The sequence below is a fragment of the Pleurodeles waltl genome, chromosome 1_1, assembly GCF_031143425.1.
Source record: "Pleurodeles waltl isolate 20211129_DDA chromosome 1_1, aPleWal1.hap1.20221129, whole genome shotgun sequence".
Taxonomy (NCBI): Eukaryota; Metazoa; Chordata; class Amphibia; order Caudata; family Salamandridae; genus Pleurodeles; species Pleurodeles waltl.
Window position 1 is genome coordinate 216,949,169 of NC_090436.1, and position 18,816 is coordinate 216,967,984.

Below are 18,816 nucleotides of genomic sequence, written 5' to 3' on the forward strand. Positions count from 1 at the left end.
CTCGATCCAAGACTCAGACTCCGAAGGATTCGACGATACACAAACCGTGAGTAAGACGTCGAAAACCACACAAAGAAACATTTACAAGGCCCAGGGGACGCCACTGCCACCAGGCCATGGCTCGACCCATAAATTCGGTGACCGACCGTCGGCACCGAAAAAGGCCCAAACAGTGCCGAGATCGTCCGACTCCGGTCGAGACACCGGCACGCAGCCTTCTCGGGACCGAGAAAGTGCTGGAGACAAGCCTCGACACCGAGATGCCGGTGTGGACACGGCTCGACGCCGAGACAGCGGCACCGAAACAGATCGACGCCGAGAGGTTTCGGCCCCGAAAAGGAAAAAAGTCACCTCGGAGCCGAAAAAACACGCAGACAAAGTTTCGATGCCGAAACAAACTGCAAGCGACCCAGCTTCGGGCTCTTATACAGAAGAGCACTCGCTAACCTCCCAAATGCAAAAGCATAGGTTTGAGGAAGAGCTACAAGCAACTGATGCGGACCATACGCAAAAGCGTATCTTCATTCAGCAGGGGACAGGAAAAATAAGCACCCTTCCCCCCATTAGGAGAAAGAGAAGGTTGGAGTTCCAGACGGAACAAGCACCACAACCAAAAGTGGTGAAAAGAGTTACACCACCACCCTCTCCTCCGCCCGTGATTAACGTTTCACCAGCACAAACGCCATCACACTCCCCAGCTCACACCACCATGAGCCAGGGTGACCAAGACCAGGACGCATGGGACCTATACGACGCCCCAGTGTCAGATAACAGCCCAGAGGCATACCCTACAAAACCATCTCCACCAGAAGACAGCACCGCGTACTCTCAGGTGGTGGCTAGAGTAGCACAATTTCACAACGTAAGCCTCCACTCAGAACAGGTCGAGGATGATTTCTTGTTCAACACACTCTCCTCCACCCACAGCTCCTACCAAAGCCTGCCTATGCTCCCTGGTATGCTCCAGCACGCAAAAGACATATTTAAGGACCCGGTCAAAAGTAGGGCAATCACACCAAGGGTGGAAAAAAAGTATAAGCCGCCTCCTACGGACCCGGCTTTCATCACAACACAGCTGCCACCAGACTCTGTTGTTGTAGGAGCAGCTAGGAAAAGGGCCAACTCTCACACTTCTGGAGATGCACCACCCCCAGATAAAGAAAGCCGCAAGTTCGATGCAGCTGGTAAGAGAGTCGCAGCACAAGCTGCAAACCAGTGGCGCATCGCGAACTCCCAGGCACTACTTGCACGCTATGACAGAGCCCACTGGGACGAGATGCAACATCTCATTGAACATCTGCCCAAAGACTTCCAAAATAGGGCAAAACAAGTGGTTGAGGAGGGACAGACCATCTCCAACAACCAGATCCGTTCCTCCATGGACGCTGCAGATACAGCTGCACGGACAATTAATACATCTGTAACTATCAGAAGGCATGCATGGCTCCGAACGTCTGGATTTAAACCAGAGATTCAACAAGCAGTTCTCAATATGCCTTTTAATGAAAAAGAACTGTTCGGTCCAGAAGTGGACACAGCGATTGAGAAACTCAAAAAAGATACAGACACTGCCAAAGCCATGGGCGCACTCTACTCCCCGCAGAGCAGAGGGAATTACAGCACATTCCGTAAAACGCCCTTTCGAGGGGGGTTTCGGGGTCAAAGCACACAAGCCAGCACCTCACAAGCAACACCGTCCACTTACCAGGGACAGTATAGAGGAGGTTTTCGGGGACAATATAGAGGAGGGCAATTCCCTAGAAATAGAGGGAGATTTCAAAGCCCCAAAACCCCTACTACTAAACAATGACTCACATGTCACTCACCCCCTCCACACAACACCAGTGGGGGGAAGAATAGGTCATCATTACAAAGCATGGGAGGAAATCACTACAGACACTTGGGTTCTAGCAATTATCCAACATGGTTATTGCATAGAATTTCTACAATTCCCTCCAAACATACCACCAAAAGCACAAAATTTAACAACACACCATTCCAATCTCCTGGAGATAGAAGTGCAGGCACTATTGCAAAAGAATGCAATCGAATTAGTGCCAAACACACAAATAAACACAGGAGTTTACTCACTGTACTTTCTGATACCAAAGAAGGACAAAACGCTGAGACCAATCCTAGACCTCAGAGTAGTGAACACTTTCATCAAATCAGACCACTTCCACATGGTCACACTACAAGAAGTATTGCCATTGCTAAAACTGCACGACTACATGGCAACTTTAGACCTCAAGGATGCTTATTTCCATATACCAATACACCCATCGCACAGGAAATACCTAAGGTTTGTATTCAAAGGAATACGTTACCAATTCAAGGTACTGCCTTTCGGATTAACAACCGCACCAAGAGTCTTTACCAAATGTCTAGCAGTAGTCGCAGCACACATAAGAAGGCAGCAAATACATGTGTTACCATATCTAGACGACTGGCTAATCAAAGCCCATTCGTTAATAGAGTGCTCAAATCACACAAATCATATCATACAAACCCTCTTCAAACTAGGGTTCACCGTCAATTTCACAAAATCCAAAATTCTGCCACGCAAGGTACAACAATACCTGGGAGCCATAATAGACACATCAAAAGGAGTAGCCACTCCGAGTCCACAAAGAATTCAAAATTTCAACACCATCATACAACGCATGTATCCAACACAAAAGATACAGGCAAAGATGGTATTACAACTCCTAGGCATGATGTCATCATGCATAGCCATTGTCCCAAACGCAAGACTGCACATGAGGCCCTTACAACAATGCCTAGCATCACAGTGGTCTCAAGCACAGGGTCACCTTCTAGATCTGGTGTTAATAGACCGCCAAACTTACCTCTCGCTTCTGTGGTGGAACAACATAAATTTAAACAAGGGGCGGCCTTTCCAAGACCCAGTGCCACAATACGTAATAACAACAGATGCTTCCATGACAGGGTGGGGAGCACACCTCAATCAACACAGCATACAAGGACAATGGAACGTACATCAAACAAAACTGCATATCAATCATCTAGAACTTCTAGCAGTTTTTCAAGCACTAAAAGCTTTCCAACCAATAATAGTTCACAAATACATTCTCGTCAAAACAGACAACATGACAACAATGTATTATCTAAACAAGCAGGGAGGGACGCACTCCACGCAGTTAAGCCTGCTAGCACAAAAAATTTGGCATTGGGCAATTCACAACCAAATTCGCCTAATTGCACAGTTTATACCAGGGATACAAAATCAACTCGCAGACAATCTCTCTCGAGATCACCAACAGGTCCACGAATGGGAAATTCACCCCCAAATTCTGAACACTTATTTCAAACTCTGGGGAACACCTCAGATAGACTTGTTTGCGACAAGGGAGAACGCAAAATGCCAAAACTTCGCATCCAGGTACCCACACAAACAATCCCAAGGCAATGCCCTATGGATGAACTGGTCAGGGATATTTGCTTACGCTTTTCCTCCTCTCCCTCTCCTTCCTTACCTGGTAAACAAACTCAGTCAAAGCAAACTCAAACTCATATTGATAGCACCAACTTGGGCAAGGCAACCCTGGTACACAACGCTGCTAGACCTATCAGTGGTACCCTGCATCAAATTGCCCAACAGGCCAGATCTGTTGACACAGCACAACCAAAAGATCAGACACCCAGATCCAGCATCGCTGAATCTAGCAATCTGGCTCCTGAAATCCTAGAATTCGGGCACTTACAACTTACCCAAGAATGTATGGAAGTCATAAAACAAGCAAGAAGGCCATCCACCAGGCACTGCTATGCAAGTAAATGGAAGAGGTTTGTTTGCTACTGCCATATTAATCAAATACAACCATTACACACAACTCCAGAACATGTAGTGGGTTACTTGCTTCACTTACAAAAATCTAACCTAGCTTTCTCTTCCATTAAGATTCACCTTGCAGCAATATCTGCATACCTGCAGACTACCTATTCAACTTCCCTATATAAAATACCAGTCATTAAAGCATTCATGGAGGGCCTTAGGAGAATTATACCACCAAGAACACCACCTGTTCCTTCATGGAACCTAAATGTTGTCCTAACTAGACTTATGGGTCCACCTTTTGAACCCATGCACTCCTGCGACATACAGTTCCTAACCTGGAAGGTGGCATTTCTCATCGCCATTACTTCCCTGAGAAGAGTAAGCGAGATTCAGGCGTTTACTATACAGGAACCTTTTATACAACTACACAAAAATAGTCGTCCTAAGGACCAATCCTAAATTTTTGCCAAAGGTTATTTCACCGTTCCATCTAAATCAAACAGTGGAACTTCCGGTGTTCTTTCCACAGCCAGATACCGTAGCTGAAAGGGCACTACATACATTAGATGTCAAAAGAGCATTAATGTATTACATTGACAGAACAAAGAACATCAGAAAGACTAAACAACTCTTTATTGCATTTCAAAAACCTCATGCAGGAAACCCAATTTCAAAACAAGGTATAGCCAGATGGATAGTTAAATGCATCCAAATCTGCTACCTTAAAGCTAAACGACAGCTGCCCATTACACCAAGGGCACACTCAACCAGAAAGAAAGGTGCTACCATGGCCTTTCTAGGAAACATCCCAATGCAAGAAATATGTAAGGCAGCCACATGGTCTACGCCTCACACATTCACCAAGCACTACTGTGTAGACGTGTTATCCGCACAACAAGCCACAGTAGGTCAAGCTGTATTAAGGACATTATTTCAGACTACTTCCACTCCTACAGGCTGATCCACCGCTTTTGGGGAAATAACTGCTTACTAGTCTATTGCAGAACATGCGTATCTACAGCGACAGATGCCATCGAACTGAAAATGTCACTTACCCAGTGTACATCTGTTCGTGGCATCAGTCGCAGTAGATTCGCATGTGCCCACCCGCCTCCCCGGGAGCCTGTAGCAGTTTGGAAGTTACCTTCAATTATTTATATATGTATCATCTCAACCTTAAATAGGTGCATACTTAGTCACTCCATTGCATGGGCACTATTACTACAATTCAACTCCTACCTCACCCTCTGCGGGGAAAAACAATCGAAGATGGAGTCGACGCCCATGCGCAATGGAGACAAAAGGAGGAGTCACTCGGTCCCGTGACTCGAAAGACTTCTTCGAAGAAAAACAACTTGTAACACTCCGGCCCAACACCAGATGGCGAGCTATTGCAGAACATGCGAATCTACTGCGACTGATGCCACGAACAGATGTACACTGGGTAAGTGACATTTTCATTACTTTGTATAATTAAGAGATTGGGTAAGTGGCCATCAAGATCATACACTTTACGGAGACTTTTGAAAAACTAATATCTGTCTTCCAACATTCAGTTGAAACTTTATATAGCTCCTTAGTGCTAGCTGCTAACATTCTGGTTAACATTGAGCTCGGTGAGCAATGTTGACATTCAGGAATTTTCCAAGTCTGTTTATTAATGTTTGGTGCACTGAAGCTTTCTATAAAAAAACTTACTCATGAGGTACTTGATGACCCAGATTTTTTGTAGCGTGGACATTTTTTAGATTGACATGCTGTACAGCATTCTGTTTAATTTTTGGATCTGGGACCGTTTTTGAATTGTCATGCTTGTTATTCATTTACTTTCCTCCTTGGTTTAAATGTTAAAGGCTTTACTGTGGTCTTATGCATTTATTAAAATGGTGACTTTAAAAGTTGTGAAATTACTAGATTTAAATTCTACATACTTGATGGTATTAAGCATGGAGGTTAAGTTCTTTTTGCACCTTTGAAGGATGTTTTTATCACCTGAATGGGAAATACTCATCATTTCTTCTTTAGTGTGCCTTCCTTACTAATGAAAGAACGCCTTAGCGATGCGTTTGCCTGCTTACAATCCAGTAAGTACTGATTGTTGGACTACTGGGTTAGTACTTATTGCTGTCACTTGAGCACTACATTCCGCTGCATAGAAATTATGAGTAGCTAGTTGACATTTTGATGGATTATTCCAATTGCAGATTCCCTTTCGGGAACTCTTCCATAGTTCTCCCATGCTGGTAGTGGGTGCTGGTTGCATTTCAGTGCTGTAGGTAGGTCCCTGTGACCTCACTGGAGCCTTAAAGCTTCCCTGTTGACGTGCCAGGATAGCTTTTTTTTCTACGCCATGAATGTGTTCCAGAGTTTTTGGGTAAATATTTTTAGATGGTCTTTGTGTTATAGGTGAAGTTTTTGTCATATAGAGACTGGAAGGGAAATATGTCTGACAAACCCACAAGAGATCTGCTTTTGGTGCTTGGGATCCAGTCACAATGTTAAGGCCTGCCTGAGAGTCGTGTCAGGAGATACATCCCCATGGCCATAATAGAAAGGAAGTCTAAGACACTTGTTTCTCAAAGTAAGTTGCCAGACACCCTGCTTTACCACATCCACTATTAGATCAGGAGCTGATAGAACAACCTGAGGAAGATATGTGGCACGCAGCTCTATCTGACCCAGTGGCAGTCGCAGAAATGCTACTACCGGTGGCACAGGCTCAAAGGCCCCAGCCAGGTCCGCTTTACCTGGAGTTCCCCACTCCTGGGATTGATCCATCAATATTCTTCAATTCGATGTTCAACTTCTTCAGCCGATCCGCAGTCTCCTAAGGTGTTGACTAGCCCCATGGGTCAGATGGCTATTCATATGGAGGCTTGCCCATGCTATGCAATACCACTGCAGGAAGTTTTCTAGGAGTGTCCTAAGGGAAAGTGAGAAATTTTGCCTTCATGGCAAGAAAGAGTGACGCAAGGCCAGTCGGAAGGTGTCACATCTGGAGAGTCTGGAGAGTGTGGAGAGTGAGTTCTCTTCCAGGGATCTTCCACCTTCCTCTGAGAGCCCCAGGCATCAAATGTCCAAAAAAAGGAGTTAAGCCAAAAAATGTTGGTACAGGTCGATGTCGTGAGGACTGACTTGTTCTCCGTTGAGGGCTGGGTCGACGTTGAAGAGAAGTTGAAGATCAACATCAAGACAGGGTAGGTCAAGGGTGTCTTTCACATCGAGGCACAGAAGGACTTTGGCGTCAAGCAGTGTGTCGATGTTGAGACAGAGAAATGTTGATCGAGAAATGTATTGTTGTGGAGACATAGAACAACATCGAAAGCATCAGTACATGCAGAATGAAGAAAACTGAGACACATTTCTTCACGTCCTGGATCCGATTACTCCAGTGTGTATTCTCCTTCATCTCCAATACAACTCCGACTCTCCTACTCCATCTCCTCCCCCACCACTTCCATCTCCCCCACCTCTTCCTCCTCCTCCGGCACCACTTCTACCTAGGGAAGTCCCTCTTCCAAAGCCTAGAGTTTCTCCGTGACAATCCTCTTCAAGAACTCTCCACCGTTCACGCCATTCCAGACATCAATACAGGTCCTGGTGCTCTGTCTAGACCATCTCCCGTATTGTCTAGACAAGAAGCCTCCAGAACCATCTCCTGGACCACGAGGCACCACAGACAGACAGGATGAGGGTCCGTCACCGACATCATGCGGTGACAGTCCTTGCCCGGCTTGAACCCGGTCTTTGGGGACATCCTCGACGCACCAAGTTCGCACAAAAAAATGTTGACAAAACGGTTGTATTCGGCCACAAAATAGCAGAGGGTAGCTCTCTCTCGGATCAGCGTGTGGCGCAGAAGGAAAAGAACTGACATCACTGCGTGAGGGGGGCGTCTATGTACTACTCCCGACGTCATCACGTCAACCAAGACGCCTGCGGAGTCGACCGCCACCTACTGACGCGCAACGGTATTGCTCGAAGAAAAAATCTCCGGATCCAGTCTGACGCCTGGGGGAAAATTCTAAGGTAAGGAATCTGCAACTAGAATGTCTCTACCAGATATTTCATTACCGAAGGTAAGTAACTTGTACATCTAGAGCAACATCACTTACAATATCTAGACATCATTTCTACTATTCTGCCTCCTCTTCCAGCACCAGAAGCTATTCAGCACTGTCAGACTTTCCACAGACAGGGGTTTCTCCTGTGGATGATGTCACTACATTCCAGGAGGTCCTGGTGAGAGGAGCTGCGAAATTGAATATACAAAGTCTGTTCCAACACCCTCCACATCGGTCATATTTGAGAGACTTCACCACCAATCAACGTCAAGATGCCCCCTTCTTTGGTTCCGGGTCAGTTGGAACCAGCAATGGATATGTTTCTCATGACAGCTTCATCTAAAGCAGCTCCGTTGAAGTTACAGAAGAATTCAGGCCTCCAGAGCAGGATCCACTCTTTCTCTGATCTGACCCAATTCCGTATTCTGTAGTCATCTTAGCGGCTAAGACACCTCACTCTGACTCCTTCGTCTGCTGAACCACCGGACTAAGAGTAAGAAGCACGACTCCGTAAGCCGCAAGGTATGTGGTACAGCTGCTACCACTATGAAGGCAGCTTGCGCATAGTCTCTTCTGGGCAGGTAGGACAGGGCTTACTTACAGAAATTTGCCAACGACTTCCCCAGAGACAAAAAGGAGGAGGACTTCCTTGAGGTTGTCAATGATGGCGTGATCGCGTCTAATCAGACCATCGGTGCTGCAGCCTATTCATCCTTGCTAGCTGCACGAGTAGTGTCACAGGCTGGCATTGTGCCGACATTCATGACTCCATCTCTCAGCCCTCAAGCATGAATCAGAACAACGGAGCCTTAGTCTGCCATTTTCGGGATCCACACTTTTTGGCAGTCGCACGTACGATGAGATGGCTGACATGCAATTAGACATGGAGACTCTTAAGGCAGTTGACCTAGAAAGACAAAAGGAACAACAAAGGCTCTACAAGCTCTAGCAGCGCCAGTTTTTCCATTAGTGTTCAAACCCCTCACCCGGTACCAAGGTGGACTGCAATCTCAACTTTAGAGGCCTTACCCGCAACACCTGCAGCGGCAGCCTAGAGAGAGAGCCACTCAACAGCCTGCTCAGGGGTGAAAGGCTACAGCAGTTAGAAAGCCATGAGTCCCCACCCCCATGCTCCCTACCCTTTTTCCATTACCCACTCAGGTAGGGGGAATTATTTATCATCTTCTGACAGAGTAGCAATTCATCACAAATGACGCCTGGGTAATAAATCTTTTTTGAAATAGGTAATGTTTCAAGTGCACCAGTCTTCTGGCGAATATACCACCAAAACCATCCAATCAACATCTACAGTTGCTACGCTCGGAGGTCAACATCCTTCTCGAGAAGCAGGGGGTGGAGACTGTTCCTCCGATGTTCCTCCCAAACAGCGAGGAATGGGCATTTATTCCAGATATTTTATGGTAAAGAAGAAAGGCCCCAGAAACGTGTTCAGACCTATTCTCAATTTGAAATAGGCCAACAAATGGATTTGATGAGAAAGTTTGAATGCTGGCACTTCATCAGATTTATCCCCAGTTACACCATGGGACTGACTCTTCTTGATAGACATCAAAGATGTGTACTTTTATATAGCAATAGCCAAAAAGCATAGCAAATTCTTGAGGTTTGTCGTGAGTAAAAATCATTACCAATACAAAGTTCTTCTGTTCGGCCTCAAATCAGCCTCCAGAACTTTCTCGAAGTCAATGGCAATGGTAGCTGCTCACCTCAGGAAGCATAGAGCTTTTATCTACCCCTACCTAGACGATTGGCTCATCAAGGTGTCGACGCCTCAGGAAGCCTGTCTGCATTGTCAGTGGACAAGTCATCTCCTCCAACGATTAGGGCTGCATGTCAATCACAGCAAGTCAACACCTACTCCTGTTCAGACACTGCATTATTTAGGGGCCTTCATCGTCACCAGTCAAGCAAATGTGTGTCCTTTGGAGGAGAGACTGTTATCAGTCTGTCTGAAGTGTCGATCTCTCATGAAAGGGTTCCTCACCACAGTGAGGACAGTGTCCTCTCTTCTCGGTTCTCAGGCTTCGTGTGCCACTCTAGCTCCAAATGCCCATCTCCACATACATCCTCTTCAGGAATGTCTCGAGGATCAGTGGTACCAAGTGACGGGCAGTTGGGAGGGCAGTATTACTCCACCCATGCAATGCCTTCTCTGACATGGTGGCACTCTCCAACAAATTTGCTTCAAGGGATGCCATTTCATCAGGGTGTCCCGTCCCAAACAGATGCTTTGTTACTAGAATGGGGATCACACATAGATCACCTCCAAATGCAAAGAACATGGTTTCTGAGAGACATAGCCTACCCCACCAAGCTCCTCTAACTTTATGTAGTTTAAGCTTTTCTCCCTTTCTTCAAGACTCAGTCCCTGCTTGTTCAGAAAGGCAACACGACAGCGATGTACTACCTCAACAAGTGAAGGGGAACGTCGTCCAGGCCTTTATCCCATGATGCTCAGGCATTTTTTAAGTGGCTGATAGTCAGAGACCTGAGGAACAGTACAGTTAATTTCCCAGGTGTCCGAAATGTTCAAGCAGACTGCCTAAGCCGAGTCCTGCAGGAAAATCTCAATTAGGATCTTCACGACCATGTTGTGCAAAACATCTTCAGGCTGTGAGACACTCCACAAATAGACTTGCTCACCACTGCAGAAAACAGAAAATGCATAGGCTTCGCCTCGAGGTTGTTTCATCCAGGGACACTGGAGAATGCCCCATGGTCCGGCAAATTTCTCTACGCCTTTCCACTGATCCTGTCCGTTCTTATCAAACTGTCTTACTCGAGAGCTAGGACGATCTTGATTGTTCCGGAGTGGCCATGTCAGTGGTAGACCTTCTTCACCGGCCAGAGCATCCATTTCTTAAACTGCCCTGCAAGACCTTCGCTCCTCACGAAATTCGGAGGCCAGATGGTTCCTCCCAGTCTCTCCTATTTGAATTTTACAACATGGTTCCTGAGCCAATTCAGTATGCACACCTGAACCTTTTGCAACAATGCATGAACTTTCTCAAGGAGGCTAAACGACCGTCAACTCGTTCAGCTAATTCATTCAAATGGAAGAGATTTTGCATTTGGTGTTCTAACAAGAACGTGGACCCAACCACCTGCCAAGATGTCATTCTTCTATACGTACTTCATTTGGCCAAATCTAGCTTATAATTCTCTTCCATAAAAGTTCATTTGGCAGCTCTTACTATCTACAGAAAACGTGTGTGTTTTTTTTTTTTTTTTTTTTTTTTTCAAACTTCCCATTATCAATATTTCTTGGAAGGGTTGAAAGGTTTTCCATCCCATTAGGCATCCTTCTCCTCCCTGGGAGATCAGTATAATTCTCTCATGCAGGACCATTTTGAGCCCATTCACAAATCATCCTTGAAACATCTCCCATGGAAAACTGCTTTCCTCATAGGGATCACATCAGCATGTAGGGTTAGCGAAATCCAGGAATACTCACAAAACCATACCCCATTTTTTTTACTTGAACAAGGTAATGATAAGGACTCACTAGCAATTTCTTCCGAAAGTCATTTTGGAATTTTAAGTCATACTATTTCATTACCAACTTTCTTTCAGCATCCTTCCACACCTGCTGAAAGAAAACTATTCCCTAGACGTTAGACGAGTCTAAAAGTTTTATCTGAACAAAACAAGAGATATATAGGTCAGGCCAATTGTCTGTAAACTATGGCCCTTTCCGTACAGGTCTAGCTACTTCCAAACAATCCATCTCCCAATGGATAGTATCTTGCATCCCATTTTGTTTATGAGAATTTGTCCGCTAGACCTAAAGTTCATTCTACTTTGATTAGAAACACCCCTATATCCGAAATTTGCAAAGCGACTACATGGAGTCCTGTGAACACATTTACCAAATATTGTTTGGACTCAGATGCTAAAGCAGATGCTCAAGTAGTACAGGCCTCCCTTAAAAATGTGTTTGTTTATGTGGTCATCTAATTGTACCTTGTCATTTCCACCACTTTTGGTAGGGGTGGGCTTGCTACTCTATTTAGTGCTTATGACTATCAATGGAGATTCCCTGAGAGAGAAGGAATAGTTTCATACCTGTAATAGCATTTGTTTTATTTCTCTCTCTTCCCCCCCCCCCCCACCCCCCCCTTTCAATTGAAGTCATAAGCAACCCTTCTGCCTCCCCAGAGGTGATTACCGGACCTACTTGTCACTGCCATAATCTCTTAAAAAAGAAGTGACGCAACTGCCATCTGCTAGACATAATGGTGATCTCTGGGTCCTTGAAGACACAGGCACTGTTTTTATGCTCACATATTGGCAGTCTATAGGGCTACAGTGTCCTTCTATCCCTGATTTAAGCTGTCTACGAAGGTATTTGGCTTTAAATATACATATGTATGGGATTCTTTACCCTTTTCTTTTTTAAGTATAATCTTAAGAATGTGACCATTGTAGCCTTCCTTATAGGCGGCATAATGTTCTTATCTTAAGTGTTTGCACAGGCCTTCCTGAAGAAAGGCGAACCTCTTCACTTAGGAGATTCTGTGGAATAGTTGCTTCAGGATCCTTGCACGTGGACGGGATTATTCTGTTCTTATGACTTCAGTGGAGATTCCCCTGAGAGGGAACTGGGATTACAGTTAAGAAACCATTCCATCTCACTGAGGGCCTAATAGAAACTAGCGTTTCGTTTTGGGAAAAGCTTGCAACTTCAGCTGCAGTCTTGATCCATCACAAGCCACTACAAGCCAGCTCCAGCTTTCCTGTCCTTCTGCCTTTCTCAGAAGAGCCTGCTAGTGCAAGCCTCTTATGTTTTTAAACTGACACCTGATGCACTTCCTACCACACAATCAGACAGAGTGTCAAAGCCGATGGAACAATTTTCAGAGAAATAATTTTCTGCCAGGAGCATCACTGTGAAATTCCTTAGTGCCACTTGTCTTCTAGGAAGGTATGCTTATGCCCTCTGGGGCACATTTCAAGCAGTAGTCCCCAGTCCATGGAATGACTTTCTGGGTCACTTAAAGAGCTGGTGGAAGATGGTCAAGCCACAGCCAAGGAGGTTTTATATTCTGTCTTCAAAACAGCAGACTCATTTGCTAGAGCAGTGGGGAACTTCTGTCTGTGCGTCACCATGCCTGGTTGCACAGCTCATGATTTTCCCAGGATGTCCTAACAACATTAATGGACCTCCCCTTTGATGAATCTGGTCTTTTCAGAGCAAAGGCTGATTCAGCACAAGGAGTGCTTAGGACAGCAAAGTCACTGCAAGATCACTTGGCCTCCAGACCCAGAAAAGGGATTATTAATAGTTTTGAATATTTTGAGGATTCCCCAAAGGCTTGTCTTGTGGGCATTGTCAGTAGCATGCCCAACACAGCAGCAACAGGCGAATCCCACTCTATAATGTAAGACAGGGGTTGACACAAAAGAAGAACACGTTCTCTCGCTCGCCGCCGCCTCTTCCCCAGCCATTGTAGGAAAGCAGCCCTGGATCCCTTTTTCTTCCATACACAGTCTATTGGAGGACGGGTATCCTCCTCCTTTACAGAGGACCATCACTTCAGACCCTTAGTTCTTTGTTTGTGGAAAGGGGGCATTCTCACCCCTTCCTAGAATAACCCTGCACCCATTGCTTTCTGCCCAAATACACTCCTGCCAGACCACCTGCGTGTTCTACAGCAGTAAGGTTATGGTGCAGTGGAGTTGGTTCCAGAACAGAAAAGTGGTAAGGCGTGTACTTTCAGAACTTATTGATACCCCAAAAAGGTCAATGGTCTCAGTTAGCTTTTAGACCTCAGATTATTAATTGGTTCCTCAAGAAGGAAAAATTCAAGATGCTGCCCCTAGATCAGGTGCTGCATGTGCTGGAGGCAGAAGACAAAGTCCCACCTTCAGCCCCTTCAGGTCTAGCCATTTCTGGAGTCTGTCCTAAATGCAGTCATTGCCAAGGCCAATTCAGGCAAGCAAGGAGTAGGGGTGTTTTAGCCCCTCCGTCCTCTCACACTTCGAACAGTGATGCGCCTGCTAAGTATAATGGTATCTTGTATAGCCAGTCACTTATACCATATGGTCCTCTTCAAGAGTACCTCTTGTCACAGTGGTCACTAGGATCACTGTGAAGATCTAGTGTTGATAAGAGTAAGCACCCATTGCTTTCTGTTGGCTGGACACCCTCTTCACGCACCCAGTTCCACAGATGACCATCACCATGGACACATCACTAAATGGGCGGGGGGTGCACGTATCTTGGGGACATGACAGTTCAGGGCCTGTGACCACCTCATCAGCAGGGTCCCAGATAAACCATCTAGGGGTTTTAGCCACACAGATGGTCCTCAAAACCGTTATCCAAGACATTCAAGGCGAAGCAGGTTTGGCATTGGGCGATCCATCACCAAGTGCACCACAGGGAGGACAACTTTGCACACCTGCTCAGCAGAACACAGAAACAGGTTCATGAGTGGGACCTCCACCCATGAGTCCTACTCCCGTACTTTGTCAGTGCGAAGTTCCAGACATAGACTTCTTTGCGACTTGCGAAAATGTAAAATGCCCAACTTCCCCAGGTTTCCACACCCCCATTCCATGGGCCGTGCTCTATGCATGAACTGGTCACTAAGCTTTTCATATGCTTCTCCTCCTCTCCCACTTCTACAAAAGTACAATAGTAGTGAGAAAACTCAAGCAACAATTCCTCATCCTCATGCTGGGGGCTCCCACCTGGGCCATACAGCCATGGTTCTCAACCCTTCTAGAGATATCCATTGCTCCACACAAGAAGGTCCCTTTCAGGCTGGCCCTCCTCACACAGAAAAAGGCAGTCTGACTGCCGAGACAGCTCAACCTAAAAACCTGGCTCCTGAGGTACTAGAGTTTAGCTACCATAACTTTCCTCAGTAATGCATTAACATACTAAGAGAAACCTGAAGGGCCATTGTAGGAAGCTGGCTCTGTATATACTATCTCAAAGTGAGAGAGAGTGTGAACAGAGTCCAAGGGTTCCCCTTAGAGGTTGATAGTGGCAATAATAGATAATACTAATGCTCTATTTGTAGTAGTGTGGTTGAGCAGTAGGCTTATCAGAGGGTAGTGTTAAGCATTTGTTGTATCCACACAGGCAATAACTGGGAACACACACTCAGACTTATTTCCATTCCAATAGGTTTTTATGTATAAAAATATTCTTTTCTTTATTTTAGAACCACACGATTCAGAATTCAAGTAAGTGCATAAATGGTAAGGTACTTGGCATAGGTAAATATAGAAGTTTGAATGAAAACAGTAATGTTCACAGTATGGCATAAAATGGCAAGCTATTTTAAAAGTGGACAGTGCAAAATTCATCAGTTCCAGGGGGATGTAAGTACAATTTAGTTTATCAGGTAAGTAAAGCACTTACAAGTTCAGTTTCTGGGGCATAGGCTGCCCACCACTGGGGGTTTAAGCTCACCCCAAACACCCAGCACCAGCAACACAGGGCCAGTCAGGTGCAGAGGTCAAAGAGGGGCCCAAATAGCATAGGCGCCTATGGAAAACAGGGGTGCTCCGGTTCCAGTATGCTAGCAGGTAAGTACCTGTGTCCCCGGGGAGCAGACCAGGGGGGTTTTGTAGAGCACTGGGGGGGGGGGGGGTCCCAAACAGGCACACAAAATACACCCTCAGCGGCACAGGTGCAGTATGCAAAGTAGGTGTCGGGTTTTGCGTTGGTTTAAATGGAGGGACCCGGGGGTCAATTTGGCGATGCCGGCAGGGCACAGGGAGGCTTCTCGGCCCGGCCACTGACTGGGCAAAGATGAGGGCTGCCGGCTGGTCACTCCTGCCCCAGTAGTTCGTTCCTCTCGGGCCTGGGGGCTGTGGGTGCACTGCTTTTTTCCAGGCGTCAGGTTTTTTTACCGGGCATCTCCACTAGTTGGAGTGCCCTGGGGCACTGTAACACGAAGCCTGAGCCTTTGAGGCTTACTGCTAGGAGTTAGTTTCTGCAGGGGGCAGGTGTGATGCACCTCCACCCAGGGCAGGCTTTGTTTCTGGCCTCAGAGCACAAAGGCTTCCACCCCAGAGGGTCAGAAACTCGTCTGTCTCAGTCGCAGGCTGGCACAGACTAGTCAGTCCTGCACTGAAGGATTGGGTAAAATACAGTGGGGCATCTCAAAGATGCTCTCTGTGTGCATTTTTTAATAAATCCAACACTGGCATCAGTGTGGGTTTACTATTCTGAGAAGTTTGATATCAAACTTCCCAGTATTCAGTGTAGCCATTATGAAAAGCAAACCTCGCGTACTCCTCTATTAGGATCCACTTAACAGCAATAGCTGCTTACCACCAAAACAGGCAACATACTTTTGTGTTTAGGATTTGTTATAAATGCTTTTATTGACGGTCTTTAAAGGGTTATTCAACCTAGAGCTCCACCAGCCCCTGTGTGGAATCTTAACATTGTACTCACAAGACTTATGGGGCCACCATTTGAACCCATGCACTCTTGCCCTCTTCAGTTTTTATCATGGAAGGCTGCTTTCCTGGTAGCAGTTGCTTCCTTAAGAAGAGTAAATTAAATTCAAGCATTCACTTAAGAAGAACCTTCTTCCAGGTACACAAACACAAAATAGTACTTAGGACAAATCCCAATTTCACATTAATCAGTCAGTGGAATTGCCAGTCTTCTTTCTACAGCCAGATTCGGTTCCTGAAAGAGCTCTCCACACTCTTTATCTCAAAAGAGCTCTAATGTATAATGTATTATGAATTCTCCTCTAAATTGTTGCCTACGAAAGGAGCCTCTGTAAGGGGTTGTGTATAAGGCTCCCATTGGCTTTGGCAGAGTCTTTTCTGAGATTTTCTATGGCAGTGTTAACCTCCGGGCCAAACAGGTGTTTTGTATTGAAAGGCATATTCAGCACTGCCTGCTGTATTTCTGGTTTGAAACCAGAGGAACATAAGCATGCATGTCTGCGTATAGTGACGGCAGTATTCATGCTTCTAGCTGCTGGATCTGCAGCATCAAGGGCAGACCATATTTGGTTGTTACTTATGGCCTGACCCTCTACCACAATCAGTTGTGCTTTCTTTTGGTGTTCTTTGGGCAGGTGTTGTAGGAGTTCCTGCATCTTGTTCCAGTGGGCTCTCATACCTTGCAATTCACCATTTGTTAGCAGCTTGTGTCACTACCCTCTTGCCAGCAGAATCAAATTTTCTACTCTCTGTCAGGGGGAGGAGCATCCCCTGAGGACTGGCTATTAGCCCTCTTTCTGGCAGCACTCACTACCACGGAGTCTGTAGGAACTTGGTGGGTAATGTAATCAAGGTCTGTAGGTGCAGGCTTGTATTTTTTGTCAATGCGTGGTGTTAGAACCCTAGCTTTGACTGGCTCATTGAATATTTGATCTGCATGCCTAATCATGCCAGGTAGCATTGGGAGGCACTGATATCTTGAGTGTGTGGAGGATAAGGTGTTAAAAAGAAAATCCTCTTCTAAGGGTTCACTGTGTATAAGCACCCCATGGTACGCTGCTGCCCTAGAAATAACCTGCGTGTATGCAGTAGTGTCTTCTGGTGGAGAAGGTTTGGAAGGGTATATATAAGTCCGGGTCACTGCCAGGAATATGATCCTGATCATAGAGATCTCAAGGATCAACCGTATCACCATGAGAATATTGTGAATGAGTTGGTGAAGGCAAAGGTGGTGGGCTAGTGGGTGGTGGCAAAAAAGAAAGTTGTGGTGAATAAGGGAGAGAAGTATGGATAGGTAATGGCTTCTCCTTCCATTTATAAATCTTTGCTGGTGGTGGAGCAGTGTCTAAATGTTCTTGAAAGGCCATCTTTCTCTTGGTCTGTAGAGGAGGTGCAGTAATTATTCTGCCAGTTTCTTCATGGATATGAATCCTTGATTGGCTTTTATCCATGATCTCAAGGATAGGTTGGATCTCTGTGTCCTCAGAACCATGATCAGAAGATCGATATAACTGTTCATCCAGTGATTTTGAGCTCTGTTTAAGATGGCTGGAAAGTCCTTGCTTTTCTGAATAAGAAGACTTTATCGCCTCTGAAGATAATAGTTTTTTCGGGCCTGAAAATACAGCTGGTCGTTTCGGCTGCGAAGCAGGGCGTCGAGGCTTCGACTCTGAGGAGTGAGGACGCCTACTTAAGTCGGAAGATAAGCTTTTGATGGACGTGCTCGACTCAGATATCGACGGAGGAGTGGCCTTTTTCGGCACCGAACCCGAAGGTTGGTCGACGAGTCTTTTTCTGGGTCGAACCATGGCTCTCTGCCAGTGGTGTACCCAAGGCCTTCAAGGACTTTTTATAAGTGGGCATAGGGGCAGTGGTACTCACGTGCTGACCAGCAGTGATAGGTCGATCTTCTTCCGATTCTTCTTTGAAGTACCATGATGGAAGTCTTTGATGGAAACTGCCGTCTGCGCCTGTTCTTCCTCCATGGTGTCGAGATCTTCTGTACTCTTCAATGCCATTTCCAGTCTTCTGGCTCTCCAATCATGAAGGGTCTTTTTGGATCGAAACGATCGACAGGCCTCGCAATCCTCTTCTCCGTGATCGGGAGAAAGACACTGTAGGAAGTTGGCTCTGTATATACTATCTCAAAGTGAGAGATATTATGCACAGATTCCAAGGGTTCCCCTTAGAGGTTGATAGAGCATTAGAATTATCTAATTTTGCCACTATTTTGTGGTAGTGTGGTCGTGCAGATGGCTTATCAGAGGGTAGTGTTTAGCATTTGTTGTACACACACAGGCAATAAATGAGGAACACACACTCAAAGACTTACTCCAGGCCAATAGGTTTTATATAGAAAAATATATTTTCTTAATTTATTTTCGAACCACAAGATTTGAAGTAAATATATAAAATGCAAGGTACTCCACACAGGTAAGTAAAGAACTTTGAATTAAAGCGGTAGTACTCACAGTATATGCTAAAATGTCAATAAGCTATTTTAAAAGT

The 18,816-nt window shown here is 45.7% G+C and overlaps 1 protein-coding gene across 17 annotated transcripts in view; it reads left to right on the plus strand.

The window, feature by feature from the left end:
* NIPBL (NIPBL cohesin loading factor) overlaps nt 1-18,816 on the plus strand; it is a 1,341,000-nt gene that overhangs the window by 727,014 nt on the left and 595,170 nt on the right. The gene's annotated exons all lie outside the window — the stretch shown is intronic.